Source organism: Oncorhynchus kisutch, linkage group LG2 (assembly GCF_002021735.2).
Source record: "Oncorhynchus kisutch isolate 150728-3 linkage group LG2, Okis_V2, whole genome shotgun sequence".
NCBI lineage: Eukaryota > Metazoa > Chordata > Actinopteri > Salmoniformes > Salmonidae > Oncorhynchus > Oncorhynchus kisutch.
Window position 1 is genome coordinate 11,268,339 of NC_034175.2, and position 18,221 is coordinate 11,286,559.

The window sequence follows — 18,221 nt, forward strand, 5'->3', positions numbered from 1 at the left end:
GACCCAATGAAGGAGAGACAGCCACCTGAAAGTCTAATATGACCTAGAGCAAGGTTTCCCAAAGCCCAAAGAGTTGCACGTTTCGGCTTTTGACATAGCATTACACAGCTGATTCAAATAATCAAAGCTGGATGATTATTGATTATTTGAATCGAGTTTGAATCGAGTTTCTCAGCTCTCTGTCCTACCAGGTTTTATCTGGACCTGTCAGGGTCCAATGAGGATCTACCTGGACCTGTCAGGGTCCTACCAGGTTCTACCTGGACCTGTCAGAGTCCTACCTGATTCTACCTGGACCTGTCAGGGTCCTACCTAGGTCCGACCTGGACCAATCAGGGTCTTACCTGGGTCCCACTAGGAGGGTCCTACCTGGGTCCCACCTGGACCTGTCAGGGTCCTACCTGGGTCCCACCTTGACCTGCCAGGGTCCTACCTGGGTCCCACCTGGACCAATCAGGGTCCTATCCCACTTGGAACGATCCCACCTGGACTTGTCAGGGTCCTACCTGGGTCCAACCTGGTCCTGTCAGGGTTCTACCAGGTTTTATCTGGACATGTCAGGGTCCAATGAGGATCTACCTGGACCTGTCAGGGTCCTACCAGGTTCTACCTGGACCTGTCAGGGTCCTACCTGATTCTACCTGGACCTGCCAGGGTCCTACCTGATTCTACCTGGACCTGTCAGGGTCCTTCCTAGGTCCCACCTGGACCAATCAGGGTCTTACCTGGGTCCCACCAGGAGGGTCCCCTATCAGGGTCCTATCCCACATGGACTGATCCCACCTGGACCTGTCAGGGTCCTACCTGGGTACAACCTGGTCCTGTCAGGGTCCTACCAGGTTTTATCTGGACATGTCAGGGTCCTACCAGTTTCTACCTGGACCTGTCAGGGTTCTAACTGGACCTGCCAGGGTCCTACCAGGTCCTACCTGGACTTATCAGGGTCTTACCTGGGTCCCACCTGGACCTGTCAGGGTCCTACCAGGTCCTACCTGGACCTATCAGGGTCCTATCCCACCTGGTCCTATCAGGGTCCTATCCCACCTGGTCCTATCAGGGTCCTATCGCACCTGGACCTATCAGGGTCCTACCTTGGTCCCACCTGGACCTATCAGGGTCCTACCTGGACCTATCAGGGTCCTATCCTACCTGGACCTATCAGGGTCCTATCCCACCTCAACCTATCAGGGTCCTATCCCACCTGGACCTATCAGGGTCCTACCTGATTCTACCTGGACCTGCCAGGGTCCTACCTGAACCTGTCAGGGTCCTACCAGGTTCTACCTGCACCTGTCAGGGTCCTACCAGGTTCTACCTGGATATGTCATGGTCCTACCTGGACTTGTCAGGTTCCTACCAGGTCCTACCTGGACCTGTCAGGGTCCTATCCCACCTGGTCCTATCCCACCTGGTCCTATCAGGGTCCTACCTGATTCTACCTGGACCTGTCAGGGTCCTACCAGTTTCTACCTGGACATGTCAGGGTCCTACCTGGACCTGTCAGGTTCCTACCAGGTTCCACCTGGACCTATCAGGGTCCTATCCCACCTGGTCCTATCAGGGTCCTATCCCACCTGGTCCTATCAGGGTCCTACCTGGACCTGTCAGGGTTCTACCTGGACCTTGTCAGGGTCCTACCTGCATCTGTCAGGATCCTACCTGGTTCTACCTGGACCTATTAGGGTCCTACCTGGGTCTACTAGGACCTATCAGGGTCCTACATGGTTCTACCTGGACCTATCTGGGTCCTACCTGGATCTTGCAGTTGACAAACAGTTCCTCCACAGTCTTCCTGTCTCTCTGGTGTAGTCCAGTGTGATGCATGCCGATACCAAACGCCAACGTCAGCTTCAGGTTGGACTCCCTCACAGTGGCGATGATGTCATGGTCCTACCTGGACTTGTCAGGTTCCTACCAGGTCCTACCTGGACCTGTCAGGGTCCTATCCCACCTGGTCCTATCCCACCTGGTCCTATCAGGGTCCTACCTGATTCTACCTGGACCTGTCAGGGTCCTACCAGTTTCTACCTGGACATGTCAGGGTCCTACCTGGACCTGTCAGGTTCCTACCAGGTTCCACCTGGACCTATCAGGGTCCTATCCCACCTGGTCCTATCAGGGTCCTATCCCACCTGGTCCTATCAGGGTCCTACCTGGACCTGTCAGGGTTCTACCTGGACCTTGTCAGGGTCCTACCTGCATCTGTCAGGATCCTACCTGGTTCTACCTGGACCTATTAGGGTCCTACCTGGGTCTACTAGGACCTATCAGGGTCCTACATGGTTCTACCTGGACCTATCTGGGTCCTACCTGGATCTTGCAGTTGACAAACAGTTCCTCCACAGTCTTCCTGTCTCTCTGGTGTAGTCCAGTGTGATGCATGCCGATACCAAACGCCAACGTCAGCTTCAGGTTGGACTCCCTCACAGTGGCGATGATGTCTGTCATCTGGGTAACATTAACCAATCACAGCATGAGACCTTATCTTCTCGACCAATAGAGATACAGTAAAGCAGTACACAGTGTAGGACTAGAAGACACCTTCATGACGAAGAAGACATTGTTGGACATAAGCAGGGAGGGGGGCTACGGAAGGAGTGGAGAAAAGGGAGGTGGAGAAAAAAACGGAAAACATGTGGGACAGAGCAAGCAAAACATTTGAGAGGGTTTTACAGGGAGAGTTACAGGGAGGACGAGGGGTACATGTTCACAGAGGCAGGAAGGTGGGAGAGGGGCTAACTGCAGCAGAGGAAGTAATAGAGAGATCATAAGGCTAACTCGGGCAGAGAGGAGACGGAGGGCGGGATGGAGGGACCCCCACTGAGACTGAGGCAGCTAGCGCCAGCCGCCTGTCACTCAAACCACAGGGACTCCAGCAGCTACACGGCCAGTACAGAAACACAGCAGGGAGAAGCATATATCACTGGAACACACACACACTGCAGGGCCAGTTCAACACACCCAGGGCTAAAAATACACATACAGTAAGTGTCAGGTTCTCACACACACACAGACAGACACACAGAGCTAGGAAATATGGAGCAGAAAGGATGAAATGTGTCCTGTGAAATAGATTTTTCTGCTGCATATACGGCAGGTAGCCTAGTGGTTAGAGCGTTGGACTTGGAATCCCCGAGCTGACAAGGTAAAAATCTGTCGTTCTGCCTCTGAACAAGGAAGTTAACCCACTGTTCCTAGGCCATCATTGAAAATAAGAATTTGTTCTTAACTGACTTGCCTAGTTAAATAAAGGTTAAATAAAAAAATAAAAAAATATATACAGTACTAAGGACTCGTTTGCTCTGTGTGTGTGTGTGTGTGTGTGTGTGTGTGTGTGTGTGTGTGTGTGTGTGTGTGTGTGTGTGTGTGTGTGTGTGTGTGTGTGTGTGTGTGCGTGTGTATTTTACGAGTTGGGGTTTGAAGTCAGTCAGAGCTCGATATTTCGCTCAGACCACAGGCTTGGTGTGAAAGGCGAGCAGCCCCATAAAACATGTTAATATCCATATTTTACAACGCCAAGCCTACTGTGACTTCATAAGGCCCAATATGAGTGATTGTATACCAGACACACATCCAACACCGCTCAGCTCTCTGTATCCACATCCAACACCGCTCTGCTCTCTGTATCCACATCCAACACTGCTCTGCTCTCTGTATCCACATCCAACACAGCTCAGCTCTCTGTATCCACATCCAACACCGCTCTGCTCTCTGTATCCACATCCAACACCGCTCTGCTCTCTGTATCCACATCCAACACCGCTCAGCTCTCTGTATCCACATCCAACACAGCTCAGCTCTCTGTATCCACATCCAACACCGCTCTTCTCTCTGTATCCACATCCAACACCGCTCTGCTCTCTGTATCCACATCCAACACCACTCTGCTCTCTGTATCCACATCCAACACCGCTCTGCTCTCTGTATCCACATCCAACACCACTCTGCTCTCTGTATCCACATCCAACACAGCTCTGCTCTCTGTATCCACATCCAACACAGCTCTGCTCAGCTCTCTCTCTGAGCAAATACATTGTTTTACTGTTTTTTAATGTGTGTGTGTGAGAGAGATAGCAGGAGAGAGAGAGCATTAGCTAGTGTGTGTGTGTGTTTATATTTTAAGAAATTCTCCTTGTTTATGGGTCCCTATATGTCAGACACACATGTTAAGTTAATTACTGCCCATCTTCTATCAGAGCACATTTTCTCATCTTGAAATAATCCTGAAGTATGCAGAGAAAAAAAAAAATGGGATATGACACAGGCGTTTCCTGTCGAAATTGGTTTGAGTTCCCTCTGTAATTATACTGAAAGTGCTTAGAGAGAGAGAATATCAGGAGAAAGGAGACGATGAGAAAGGAGAGAGCAACAAGCAGCAGAGGATGAGGAATAGGAAGACTGGAGGAACAGTCAGAGGAGGTAGAGACTAAGAGAGAGCGAGCGAGAGAGAAATACTGTACACAGCTCTGATTACAGGGTTAGTTCCACTAGGAGGTAGCAAGTATAAGCCTGGTCACCTGAGTCTTGTCCTGGTGCAGCCACTGTTTGGGGTTGTCCTCCGTGGCCAGGAAGGCTATCAGTTCTAGAGCTGTCAGACGAGTCTGTCGCCGCGACGACACAACGATAAGAACAGGCATGGCTGGAGAGTGACTGCGAATCACTGGGGGGGAGATATATATATATATATATATATATATTGAGAGAGCGATATAGAGGGGGGATGCACAGTGTAGTTGCATACAGAAACTGTGTTTCTGAGTGTGGTATATTGTACCTTGGAACACAGGCTTGTTCATGCTGGCCTGTCCTGGGAAGCCGTGGATGTGAAACTCCAATGGGACGGGACGCACAGAGGGCCGGAAGTTAAACAAACCCACCTGTAAGAAAGGGGGAGAGGCAAAGAGAGAGAGTTAGACAGTGGATGAAAGAGAACCATATGGATATAGAACCGTAGAAAGAGAATGAATGTCTTCTCTCAGTCAGTCAGAGAGAGAGACAGTGGATGAAAGGGAACCAGAACGAGAGAGAGAGAGAGGCAGAGAGTGATAGATAGATAAAGTGAGTCCAGCTGGAAGCAAGGCCCATCTGGGTGTCTAAAGGTTTGTCATTGTCCTTGTCCTGGGGAGAGGGACAGGGAACTGAGCGCTTTTTGTCTGGTGTGCTCAGAGGTTCGCTGGGTAGGGCAGCAGTGCATTGTGGCGTGTGGAGTGGCCAGGCAGGGCAGGCGCGTGTGTACACATATCTAAAGGCCTGGATAATGTATTGGGCATCTAAACCCAGCCAACATCCCCAGTCCCTCCCGTCCCCAGTCTAAACAGCCAGATTTATAACCAGACAATCTGTCTGCCAGGGACACTGCAACAGTAACACAACGTTTTACTCACAGAGAAGACTGGAATGGTAGGATACAGTTGGAATTTCAGCTTAATGTTTTAAAAGCATTACAAATGATGTTATGGTAACACTTTATAACTTTCAGAAATAAGCAGCTGTAAATGCTTATGAATGCTTTATAAATGTTATATCAAATGTTTTTCATCAGATATACATTTTATCTCAAAAAGAAAATACAAAGTGAATGTAAAGAGTGTCTGTCTTACATGTGCTTTTCATGTGTGACTGGGGTCATGTTGGACATGCAGGCATACAGGAGTTCCCATGTCTCTCTGCGGTGGACAGGGAGGTTATTAAATACCCTTCTGATATGATTACTGCTATTATTATTATTATTATTAAAGGACTGTCAAGTCATCTGTCCGCATTGGTGCCGTGATTTCTGTTGATTACCAGAGCAACTCCAGCATGGCTCCAGAGAAACAGAACTCCAAAGCATTACCGTACTGTGGTCAAAACTATTACACGGATTCCCTGCCAAAAACAGCAAAATTATTATAATAACTCTTATTATATACATTTATTAAATATGAAAAGGGGAGGCGGATACATGAACCCTAAAAAACACTGGCTAACACCACAAATGTGGTTACTGGTTGGCTTGAGAACAGCAATGTCAATTACAAAACCTCCAATTGATGATAGAGACATGAAGTCTATCTGAACACAGGACAGGAGGTCAAAAGATGAAAGGGTGAGCTGGTTTAAGGAGATGGAGATGGAGATGTCTTGGTATGATTAGGGTAGAACACTGTTGTAATGCCTGATTCAGATAAGAAACTGATCCTAGGTCTGAGCCTAAGTGCAACTCCTACCAGGAACGGCGTTTCACGATGCTTGTAGAGTGTCTAGTATGTGGTTGCTATGGAGAGCTCACCCGTGGACAGGCCCACCACCGGACAGTCTTGTTGGTGTGGGATGAGATGAAGTTGGTCCTGGACACTATGACCTCCAGCACAGGACCTCTGTCCTCCCCTGGGATACAGACACAGTGGTATGGTCCAGTGTGAGACACAGTGGTACAATCCAGTGTGAGAAAGTTTGACAAAGCACTTCACTATGGAGAGTAGTATTATTATTAACTCTTTAGAATTCTATAAGAATGTTGTTTGTGTGATGGTTAAAGTTAAGGCTCTATAGAACGTTCTGTTTGTGTGAGGGTTTATGAAGGTAAAAGTTTAGGCTCTATAGAACATTCTGTTTGTATGAGGTTTTATGAAGGTAAAAGTTTAGGCTCTATAGAACATTCTGTTTGTATGAGGGTTTATGAAGGTAAAAGTTTAGGCTCTATAGAACGTTCTGCTTGTATGAGGGTTTATGAAGGTAAAAGTTTAGGCTCTAAAGAATGTTCTGTTTGTATGAGGGTTTATGAAGGTAAAAGTTTAGGCTCTATAGAACGTTCTGTTTGTATGAGGGTTTATGAAGGTAAAAGTTTAGGCTCTATAGAATGTTCTGTTTGTATGAGGGTTTATGAAGGTAAAAGTTTAGGCTCTATAGAACGTTCTGTTTGTATGAGGGTAAACGTTTTGATTTCATGGGGTTTGTGAGGCAAGAACCATACCCATAGATATTAAAGATCTCTCTATATGCTTCTAGATAGCACTAGGCTGTGGTACCTAACAGGTGGATCTCAACGATGATGAGGATGGCTACTTTCTGGACGTAGCTGCGGTTCTGCCTTTAGCGACTCACGCCGTCCCACTTCTCCGCCGTGGTCACGATCAGGTCGGCCGCGGCGATGGCCCGCATGTCTGGAGTCACATCACCTGTCAGCTCCACAACACTAGGGACGAGGAGAGAGGGAAGGAGGGAGAGGGAGGGGAGAGAGCAAAAAAGAGACAATAGATGGATGGATGGATGGATATACCACAGCTGATGGTGTTGGGAGATGTGAATGCAACAGAAATGCCATGGTTATAACCAAGTCTCTCTCACTTCTTCCCCAGTTTTTCCTCTATCCTGATCTTCCAGTCCTCAATCCTCTCCCTGACCAGAGCTTTCAGGGGGGCAATGTACACCACCTAAGAACACACACAGAGCAAGGATATCAACAGAGAGAAATGTATAGCGATATAGAAAGAGAAAAAGAGAGAGAGAAAGAGTGAAGGGGGGCAGACAGAGCTTGGAGGTAGGGTACTGGTTGAAGACTCGGAACATGGCCAACTCGGCCCCCAGCAGGACGTTGGTGTCGGTGTGGTAGAGCGTGTGGAAGATCTGTGTCTGGATGGGATTGAAGTGGGTGAACTTGTACAGACTCTCATACTCCGGGTTCCCCAGGCCGGTGATGGGCAACGGCTGCAAGTCCAGCAGCTCTGAGAATCCACAGGGAAACATTGAGACAATGTATGGGTACATTTGTCAAGGAAAAAAAGACAAAGAAAGGTGTGTGTGTGAGGTATGAAGAGTTGTTTAATCTGTACACCTCTGAGGGTTGGTCTGTCTGTGCGTGTGAGTCTGTTGTACAGTACCAGTATGTGGGGGGGATGTCTCTCAGGCAGGATGAGGTGTTGGAAGTTGATAATGCAGACATCCTCTGAGCCCAGCCAGCGGTCTGACACAGCTCTTATATAGTACTGGGAGAGCATGGGCTCAAAGATAGGGATGGTGAACACCAGCTGTTGGGGCTCCCCACTCACCACCTGGAACACACACACAAGGTAAGAAAGACTAGGCTCAACCATATCCACTGATACAGGGTCAGATACAGTGCCTTGAGAAAGTATTCGGCCCCCTTGAACTTAGTGACCTTTTGCCACATTTCAGGCGTCAAACATAAAGATATAAAACTGTATTTTTTTTGTGAAGAATCAACAACAAGTGGGACACAATCATGAAGTGGAACGACATTTATTGGATATTTCAAATTTTTTAACAAATCAAAAACTGAAAAATTGGGCGTGCAAAATTATTCAGCCCCTTTACTTTCAGTGCAGCAAACTCTCTCCAGAAGTTCAGTGAGGATCTCTGAATGATCCAATGTTGACCTAAATGACTAATGATGATAAATACAATCCACCTGTGTGTAATCAAGTCTCCGTATAAATGCACCTGCACTGTGATAGTCTCAGCGCAGAGAGCATCATGAAGAACAAGGAACACACCAGGCAGGTCCGAGATACTGTTGTGAAGAAGTTTAAAGCCGGATTTGGATACAAAAAGATTTCCCAAGCTTTAAACATCCCAAGGAGCACTGTGCAAGCGATAATATTGAAATGGAAGGAGTATCAGACCACTGCAAATCTACCAAGACCTGGCCGTCCCTCTAAACTTTCAGCTCATACAAGGAGAAGACTGATCAGAGATGCAGCCAAGAGGCCCATGATCACTCTGGATGAACTGCAGAGATCTACAGCTGAGGTGGGAGACTCTGTCCATAGGACAACAATCAGTCGTATATTGCACAAATCTGGCCTTTATGGAAGAGTGGCAAGAAGAAAGCCATTTCTTAAAGATATCCATAAAAAGTGTCGTTTAAAGTTTGCCACAAGCCACCTGGGAGACACACCAAACATGTGGAAGAAGGTGCTCTGGTCAGATGAAATCAAAATTGAACTTTTTGGCAACAATGCAAAACGTTATGTTTGGCGTAAAAGCAACACAGCTCATCACCCTGAACACAACATCCCCACTGTCAAACATGGTGGTGGCAGCATCATGGTTTGGGCCTGCTTTTCTTCAGCAGGGACAGGGAAGATGGTTAAAATTGATGGGAAGATGGATGGAGCCAAATACAGGACCATTCTGGAAGAAAACCTGATGGAGTCTGCAAAAGACTGGGACGGAGATTTGTCTTCCAACAAGACAATGATCCAATACATAAAGCAAAATCTACAATGGAATGGTTCAAAAATAAACATATCCAGGTGTTAGAATGGCCAAGTCAAAGTCCAGACCTGAATCCAATCGAGAATCTGTGGAAAGAACTGAAAACTGCTGTTCACAAATGCTCTCCATCCAACCTCACTGAGCTCGAGCTGTTTTGCAAGGAGGAATGGGAAAACATTTCAGTCTCTCGATGTGAAAAACTGATAGAGACATACCCCAAGCGACTTACAGCTGTAATCGCAGCAAAAGGTGGCGCTACAAAGTATTAACTTAAGGGGGCTGAATAATTTTGCATGCCCAATTTTTCAGTTTTTGATTTGTTAAAAAAGTTTGAAATATCCAATAAATGTCATTCCACTTCATGATTGTGTCCCACTTGTTGTTGATTCTTCACAAAAAAATACAGTTTTATATCTTTATGTTTGAAGCCTGAAATGTGGCAAAAGGTCGCAAAGTTCAAGGGGGCCGAATACTTTCGCAAGGCACTGTATATTCCGTACCCGTAATGGTTAAGGTTAGGATTAGGGGTCAGGTAATCTGATCCTAGATCTGTAGTTAGGGGCAACCTTTGCCCTAAGGGAACACAAGAGTGGCTCTCAGACACATTCTAGAAGTTAATGGTACCCAGAAACCCACCTATTTCTTCTGTAGGAGCAGATACTCTGAATGGTAGATGTGATCGTTGATGGGGTCCTCCACCCACAGCCACCAGGCCTCTCCCACTGAACCATGACACTAAGAGAGGAGAGAGGAGAGGAGAGAGGAGAAAGGCAGAGGAGAGAGGCAGAGGAGAGAGGCAGAGGAGAGAGGAGAGGCAGAGGAGAGGAGAGGAGGGCAGAAGCATGAAGAATCAGTGGCATTAGAAGATCAGAGCACTCCCAGGTTGTTTAACCAGATAGTAGCAATTCAAAACAAAGCAATGTACTTGTGTATTTGTTAGTAGGTGCGTGTGTTGTGGTGCATGTGTGTATGTGTGTAAAACGTTCAGGAATGGGTTTTGGGGTGACTCCAAACAGAAACATCAGCCCTATCCTCTCCTCTCTCCCCAGTAGGAGGTGCACTGTACTGTGCATTTCTCTGCTCGGCGCTGACCCCATGTAGAACACTGTACGCTAATTCCTTTCCACTGCTGTGGAAACAACTGCTGGCTGGCTAACAGACCACAGGTCCAGGAGACTGCTTTATGACACATGGAGAGAGGAGACAGTCCAGTTTGCACAGACAAACACACTAAAACAACAGCTATAATGTCATCTTCTGGCCTGGTCCCTAGCCCTCTTGTGTAAATGTCTAAAGATATCAGGGACACTACTCTTGATTAGGGCTAGGAGTTATTCCCAACCATGTGACCTGAACCAGGAACAATTCTGGGTCCTACTCATGATAAATGCACAACATTCGGATGACCCCAAAATAGAAAAACACTAAAGGGAGTGGGGAACCACACATTAATATTAGCAAACGACATCCAACTCCCTATTAGAATGAGTCATGATCCTGGAGTCTGTGGCTTGGGTTAGAGTTAGGGAGAAGGAGATCTCATGTGTCTCTACATGTGTCGTGGCTAGCTTGCGCGGCAAGGCGTGTGTACATATGCAGCAGGGATCACTGGCTAAGCTGGGGGTGTCCCATTACAACTCTCCCATGAGCAGAGCATGCATCGCTAATCACACAAACATTCATCTTCATACACAGCCTGGCTACAGCGGGCCTCCTATTCCACCCTGACTCCCTCACAAACTACAGGAGTCATCTGCCTCAATGACATTCTCCAATCTCCATAGAGATTCTATAGCCTAACTCACATGTAGTATTAAAGCCGCAGGATAATAGTACAAGAAGGTGATGCACCTAAACACTGATCTAGAATCAGCCATCTCCCCTTTAAATAAACCTTAATTTTAAGCATCAAATGAAAAGAAGAGCCCTTAACCAGTACACTTCCAGAGGTAAAGTCTGTGATGAGGAGGGAAACACAGTGATGGGAATCAGACGCTGCAGGGTTGTTTCAGCAGCTGGCCTCTACCACTGGCTGGAGGAGGAAAGGAGCAGGGCTATTGGTGAAGAGGACAGCTCCATACTGACAGAGTACTGACACTTCACACTAACACATTTCTACTGTTAACAGCATTTAGAAACACTTAAAGAGTGCTCTGATGATGCCTACTGTTTGTGTACTGTGTGTGTGTGAGGGAGAGAGAGAGAGTGAGAGACATCGAGGTGATCCTAGGTGAGGTCGACATGGTTACCTGGTCGTGCCACTGGAAGTCGGGGGTGATCTGGAGGCGGATCCTGAGCACGGTGCGTGTGATTGGTTGGATGGTGGCCTCCATCAGTATGGAAGGGTGGACACACTGCTTCACCTTCAACCCGATGTTCACATGGTGGAGCATGTGACCTGGGACACAGAGAGAGAGGGGAGTGGTATCACTATAGCACGCTGCGCGAGCGAGCACATACTCTCTCAGACACACACACACACACACACACACACACACACACACACACACACACACACACACACACACACACACACACACACACACACACACACACACACACACACACACACACACACACACACACACACCTCTACAGAACACAATAGAATTGGCCCAGTATTGTCTCACCTATCTCGTCCTTCTGCATATCTTTCAGTTTGTCCACAGTTTCTTCTCCTCCAGACGGGCCAGCACGTTGTGAGGCAGGATGGAGAACTGTCTCAGGGGGTGAGCGAAGCCCCACAGACGCTTGTCTATCACTTTACACAGGTTGAGCAGGCGGTAGGTCATGGGAGGCCAGCGCTTCCTCAGAGCAATCTCAAACAGAGCCCTGATGATACGAGCTGCGTTCCACACAAGGACGAAATACACACACACAGTTACAATTTGAGTGGCATTCTATAGTAGAAAAACAAGGACAGACAGATAGTCACAATTGGAGTAGTGTATTATAGCAGGTGTAAAAACACACAGGCTACAGCCAGACTTAGAGCAGTGTTCTACAATGGGTACAGCAGGACAGAGAGAGTCATGCAGAGACTGAAATAATCCATCAAGATGTAGGACGATTAATCATGTCTGATCGAGAGCCGCGGGACTGGTATGATCATGCTCTGTTCTGAAACATGGGTCAGGCCTGGCTGTGCGATGATGAATTGCTCATGTCTGTCCTGACAGATGGGTCAGGTGGTTGGCGCTGCTCGCTGATAAACTGGTCAGATTTGACGTGGCTGGGCTCTTATTGATTTGGGCAGGTGTTAATGACATGATGGATTGGCCGTGCTGGGATTGATTTGTTGGGCCTGGCTCTGTTGTGATGGATAAGTCGGGGCGAGGCTGCTATCTGTGATAGATTGGTCAGATCTGCTTCTGTCCGGGACATGTGGTTGAGTGGGAGGATGGACAGAGACAGGCAGACAGACAGAGACAGGCATATAGACAGGTAGAGACACAGAAACACCAGCTGGGCCAGATGTTGGTCTGTTGCTGGTTAAAAGGCCACTAGGGCAACCGCACTCCTACATCAAACCCTCTGGAGAGAAAACCCTACACTTACACCCTTACTGAGCCTACACTCACACGCTTACTGAGCCTACCCTCACACCCTTACTGAGCCTACATTCACACCCTTACTGAGCCTACACTCACACCCTTACTGAGCCTACACTCACATCCTTACCGAGCCTACACTCACATCCTTACCGAGCCTACACTCACACCCTTACCGAGCCTACACTCACACCCTTACTGAGCCTACACTCACACCCTTACTGAGCCTACACTCACACCCTTACTGAGCCTACACTCACACCCTTACTGAGCCTACACTCACACCCTTACTGAGCCTACACTCACACCGTTACTGAGCCTACACTCACACCCTTACTGAGCCTACACTCACACCCTTACTGAGCCTACACTCACACCGTTACTGAGCCTACACTCACACCCTTACTGAGCCTACACTCACACCCTTACTGACCCTACACTCACACCCTTACTGAGCCTACACTCACACCCTTACTGAGCCTACACTCACACCCTTACTGAGCCTACACTCACACCCTTACTGAGCCTACACTCACACCCTTACTGACCCTACACTCACACCCTTACTGAGCCTACACTCACACCCTTACTGAGCCTACACTCACACCCTTACTGAGCCTACACTCACACCCTTACTGAGCCTACACTCACACCCTTACTGAGCCTACACTCACACCCTTACTGAGCCTACCCTCACACCCTTACTGAGCCTACCCTCACACCCTTACTGAGCCTACACTCACACCCTTACTGAGCCTACACTCACACCCTTACTGAGCCTACACTCACACCCTTACTGAGCCTACACTCACACCCTTACTGAGCCTACACTCACACCCTTACTGACCCTACACTCACACCCTTACTGAGCCTACACTCACACGCTTACTGAGCCTACACTCACACGCTTACTGAGCCTACTCTCACACCCTTACTGAGCCTACACTCACACCCTTACTGAGCCTACACTCACACCCTTACTGAGCCTACACTCACACCCTTACTGAGCCTACTCTCACACCCTTACTGAGCCTACACTCACACCCTTACTGAGCCTACTCTCACACCCTTACTGAGCCTACACTCACACCCTTACTGAGCCTACTCTCACACCCTTACTGAGCCTACTCTCACACCCTTACTGAGCCTACACTCACACCCTTACTGAGCCTACACTCACACCCTTACTGAGCCTACACTCACATCCTTACCGAGCCTACACTCACACCCTTACTGAGCCTACACTCACACCCTTACTGAGCCTACACTCACACCCTTACTGAGCCTACACTCACATCCTTACCGAGCCTACACTCACACCCTTACTGAGCCTACTCTCACACCCTTACTGAGCCTACTCTCACACCCTTACTGAGCCTACTCTCACACCCTTACTGAGCCTACACTCACACCCTTACTGAGCCTACTCTCACACCCTTACTGAGCCTACTCTCACACCCTTACTGAGCCTACACTCACACCCTTACTGAGCCTACTCTCACACCCTTACTGAGCCTACACTCACACCCTTACTGAGCCTACACTCACACCCTTACTGAGCCTACTCTCACACCCTTACTGAGCCTACTCTCACACCCTTACTGAGCCTACTCTCACACCCTTACTGAGCCTACACTCACACCCTTACTGAGCCTACACTCACACCCTTACTGAGCCTACACTCACATCCTTACCGAGCCTACACTCACACCCTTACCGAGCCTACACTCACACCCTTACTGAGCCTACACTCACACCCTTACTGAGCCTACACTCACACCCTTACTGAGCCTACACTCACACCCTTACTGAGCCTACACTCACACCCTTACTGAGCCTACACTCACACCCTTACTGAGCCTACACTCACACCCTTACTGAGCCTACACTCACACCCTTACTGAGCCTACCCTCACACCCTTACTGAGCCTACACTCACATCCTTACCGAGCCTACACTCACACCCTTACTGAGCCTACACTCACACCCTTACTGAGCCTACACTCACATCCTTACTGAGCCTACCCTCACACCCTTACTGAGCCTACACTCACATCCTTACCGAGCCTACACTCACACCCTTACTGAGCCTACACTCACACCCTTACTGAGCCTACCCTCACACCCTTACTGAGCCTACACTCACATCCTTACCGAGCCTACACTCACACCCTTACTGAGCCTACACTCACACCCTTACTGAGCCTACCCTCACACCCTTACTGAGCCTACCCTCACACCCTTACTGAGCCTACCCTCACACCCTTACTGAGCCTACACTCACATCCTTACCGAGCCTACACTCACACCCTTACTGAGCCTACACTCACACCCTTACTGAGCCTACACTTATACTCCAAATAATAATAAACAAATCAGGCCTCACAGTCCGAGTCACAGCACCAGCATAGTTCCAACCAGGGAGATTATTGAGATTGACTAACTTCATGATTAAGCTGCCTTCCTTCTCCAGTTATTTTGTGTGCATGTGTCTTTAAGAGCATGCAGTAAACACAGGTGAACTGTGGTCTCAGGTCTCTCAGCGCTCATGTACAATAATCTACTCTCTCAGGAGAACTCCTGGTGTCCTGCGGTCAAGTGCACCGGCCTGCAGAACAGCTCTATCTATCATCCAGTTGCTAAAGCCATTGAGGAGTGTGTGGGTATGCATGAGAGACAGGGAGTTAGCCCCTGGTAGAGAGAGAGTGTGTGTGTGTGTGTGTGTGTGTGTGTGTGTGTGTGTGTGTGTGTGTGTGTGTGTGTGTGTGTGTGTGTGTGTGTGTGTGTGTGTGTGTGTGTGTGTGTGTGTGAGAGAGAGAGAGAGAGGGAGAGAGAGAGAGAGAGAGAGAGAGAGAGAGAGAGAGAGAGAGAGAGAGAGAGAGAGAGAGAGATGGTGAGTCTGCCAGTGTTTGTGAGTGTGCGCACATATATGTATGTATGCAACTTTATCTCTGTGCTTGTGTGTGTGTGTGTGTGTGTGTCTCTGTTGGTGTGTAGTGGCAGTATCATGCGGGAGCAGGACCTATCAGTCCTCAGTCTGGATTAACCATCAGATCCCCTCTACTCCACAATGGCTGCCTGCCTCCCAGCCACAGCAATCCAAACCGGCTGAACATCTGAAATCGGGCGAAATAGGAGCAAAGAGGGAATTTGCTGTGAACAATTCCAAATATTCAGCCACATGGAATCAGTTACCGCGGAAACCATGGATAGATGGGTTCAGCAGAGGGGATGGGAAGAGGGGATGGGAAGAGGGGATGGGAAGAGGGGATGGGAAGAGGGGATGGGAAGAGGGGATGGGAAGAGGGGATGGGATGCGGGGAGAAAAAAAACTCCAAATGTAAAAAAGATTCCAGGCTATCAGTCATTGTGAAATATGCACCAGCCAAACATATTACATTCCATCAGATATATTAAACCATTTGATTTTCATAAAGAGCATAATGCAGAGATGCCGGCATGACAGATTAACTGTGACAGTTCATGAAAGCCTCATGATCCCTCTGAAACGATGGAGATGCTGGTACAAACAGGAAACCCGTTTATGGATGTGTACTATATGATTAGTTAAGACACTATTTCTAAACCCATATCAGTACAACAGTCTGCTCTAGGATGTGGACGCCATATGCTGCTGGCTGAGGGAAGGGGAAGTCTTGGCAGGGGCTGTGGCCTAGCAAGGGGACACAGGGGTAGAGCTGAACCCCTCAGAGGGGCTAGGCTAGCTCAGTTTGGGGGTGAAGCAGAGTATGTACACAAGTTGAAGTTTCTTCAGGTATGGTTCAGTTTGTATGAGTGTGTATATGTGAGAAACAGATGGAGAGAGCATATGTGTGTAGTGTGTGTGTGGTGCTGTGTGTAGTGTTGTGCCTGTAACCTACCTGTCCTACGTAGGACAGGTCTGAGATGAGGGAGAAGCTGTCCACCTCTCCCCGGCCGATGTAGGTCTGCAGTAGGATGTTGATCTTGCCGTATCCGTTCTCCACTCCGCCTGCCTCAGGCATCTCACAGTAGTTACACAGCATCTGCTCTTGTTCCTCCATCTCCTCATCACGCACACACACACACACACACACACACACACACACACACACACACACACACACACACACACACACACACACACACACACACACACACACACACACACACACACACACACACACACACACACAGAGTCAGGAGCACTTCCATCTGGGTACTCAAACTATATCAAGACCTTGCTATACTGTTGAGCAGGTGTCCTGCAGCAGTCTATAATGTGTGATGAGTGACCTCACGGTGTGACCTGTGAACTCTCACCTTGACCTGTTCAAACTCCTCGTCTTGGAGACGATGCTGAGGATGTCAGCCTCTGTCTTCTGGGAGTTGAACAGCTCGTCTGCATGGAGGAGGAGGTGGACAAACACAAACATGACATAAGGAACAGCTGTTATCTAGTTGTATATTGCATGTTACTGTACCACCATTCATTATGAGTTTTTTTGTAGATAATACCATGCCATACTACACCTACACAGAAGGGTATCTATACCCGGTTACAATAATATAAAACATTGGAGTAAACCAAACATTAGGAACACCTTACTAATATTGAGTTGCATCCCTTTTTGCTCCCAGAAAAGATTCAATTTGTCGGGGCATGGACTCTACAAGATGTCAAAAGCTTTCCACAGGGATGCTGGCCCATGTTAATTGAAATACAGTCCAGGTGACTACTTCATGAAGCTGGTTGAGAGAATGCCAAGAGTGTGCAAACCTGTCATCAAGGCAAAGAGCGGCTACTTTGAAGAATCTAAAATCTAAAATATATTTTGATTTGTTGAACACTTTTGTGGTTACTACATATGTGTTATTTCATAGTTTTGAACTACAATGAAGAAAATAGTAAAAATAAAGAAAAACCATTGAATGAGTTTGTGTGTCCAAATCTTTGACTGGTACTGTATGTCATGGAAAGAGCAGGTGTTCTTAATGTTTTGTACACTCAGTGTACAATACAACATAGTACATATAACATCATGTTATGGAACTCTGGTGTGCCTCCATGGTGTTGTATTTGATATAGAAGTGCCCGGTTGGTTCTGCCCAGGTCAGTGGAAGTGAAGTATCCTGTCCTCTCCTCGAAACGGATCATCCTGGCCTTGTCCAGTTTCCTGGCTGCCATCACCACCAGTTCCTTACAGTACAGCTCCAGACCTGGGTCCATCTAACACAGAGACAGAACAGTTTAACCCTGACATCACCACCAGTTCCTTACAGTACAGCTCCAGACCTGGGTCCATCTAACACAGAGACAGAACAGTTTAACCCTGACATCACCACCAGTTCCTTACAGTACAGCTCCAGACCTGGGTCCATCTAACACAGAGACAGTACAGTTTAACCCTGACATCACCAACAGTTCCTTACAGTACAGCTCCAGACCTGGGTCCATCTAACACAGAGAGC

The 18,221-nt window shown here is 48.0% G+C and overlaps 1 long non-coding RNA gene across 1 annotated transcript; it reads right to left on the reverse strand.

Moving 5' to 3' along the window:
• Positions 1-4,547: 4,547 nt before the first annotated feature.
• LOC109901186 (uncharacterized) lies at positions 4,548-17,368 on the reverse strand. Its single transcript, XR_004202547.1, has 11 exons — positions 17,073-17,368; positions 16,652-16,813; positions 11,850-12,064; positions 11,469-11,617; positions 9,856-9,954; positions 7,863-8,033; positions 7,330-7,706; positions 7,011-7,177; positions 6,272-6,369; positions 4,775-4,877; positions 4,548-4,660 (listed from the first exon to the last, which is right to left on the reverse strand). It is a non-coding gene; the product is annotated as an uncharacterized LOC109901186 (long non-coding RNA).
• Between the last annotated feature and the right edge of the window lie 853 nt (positions 17,369-18,221).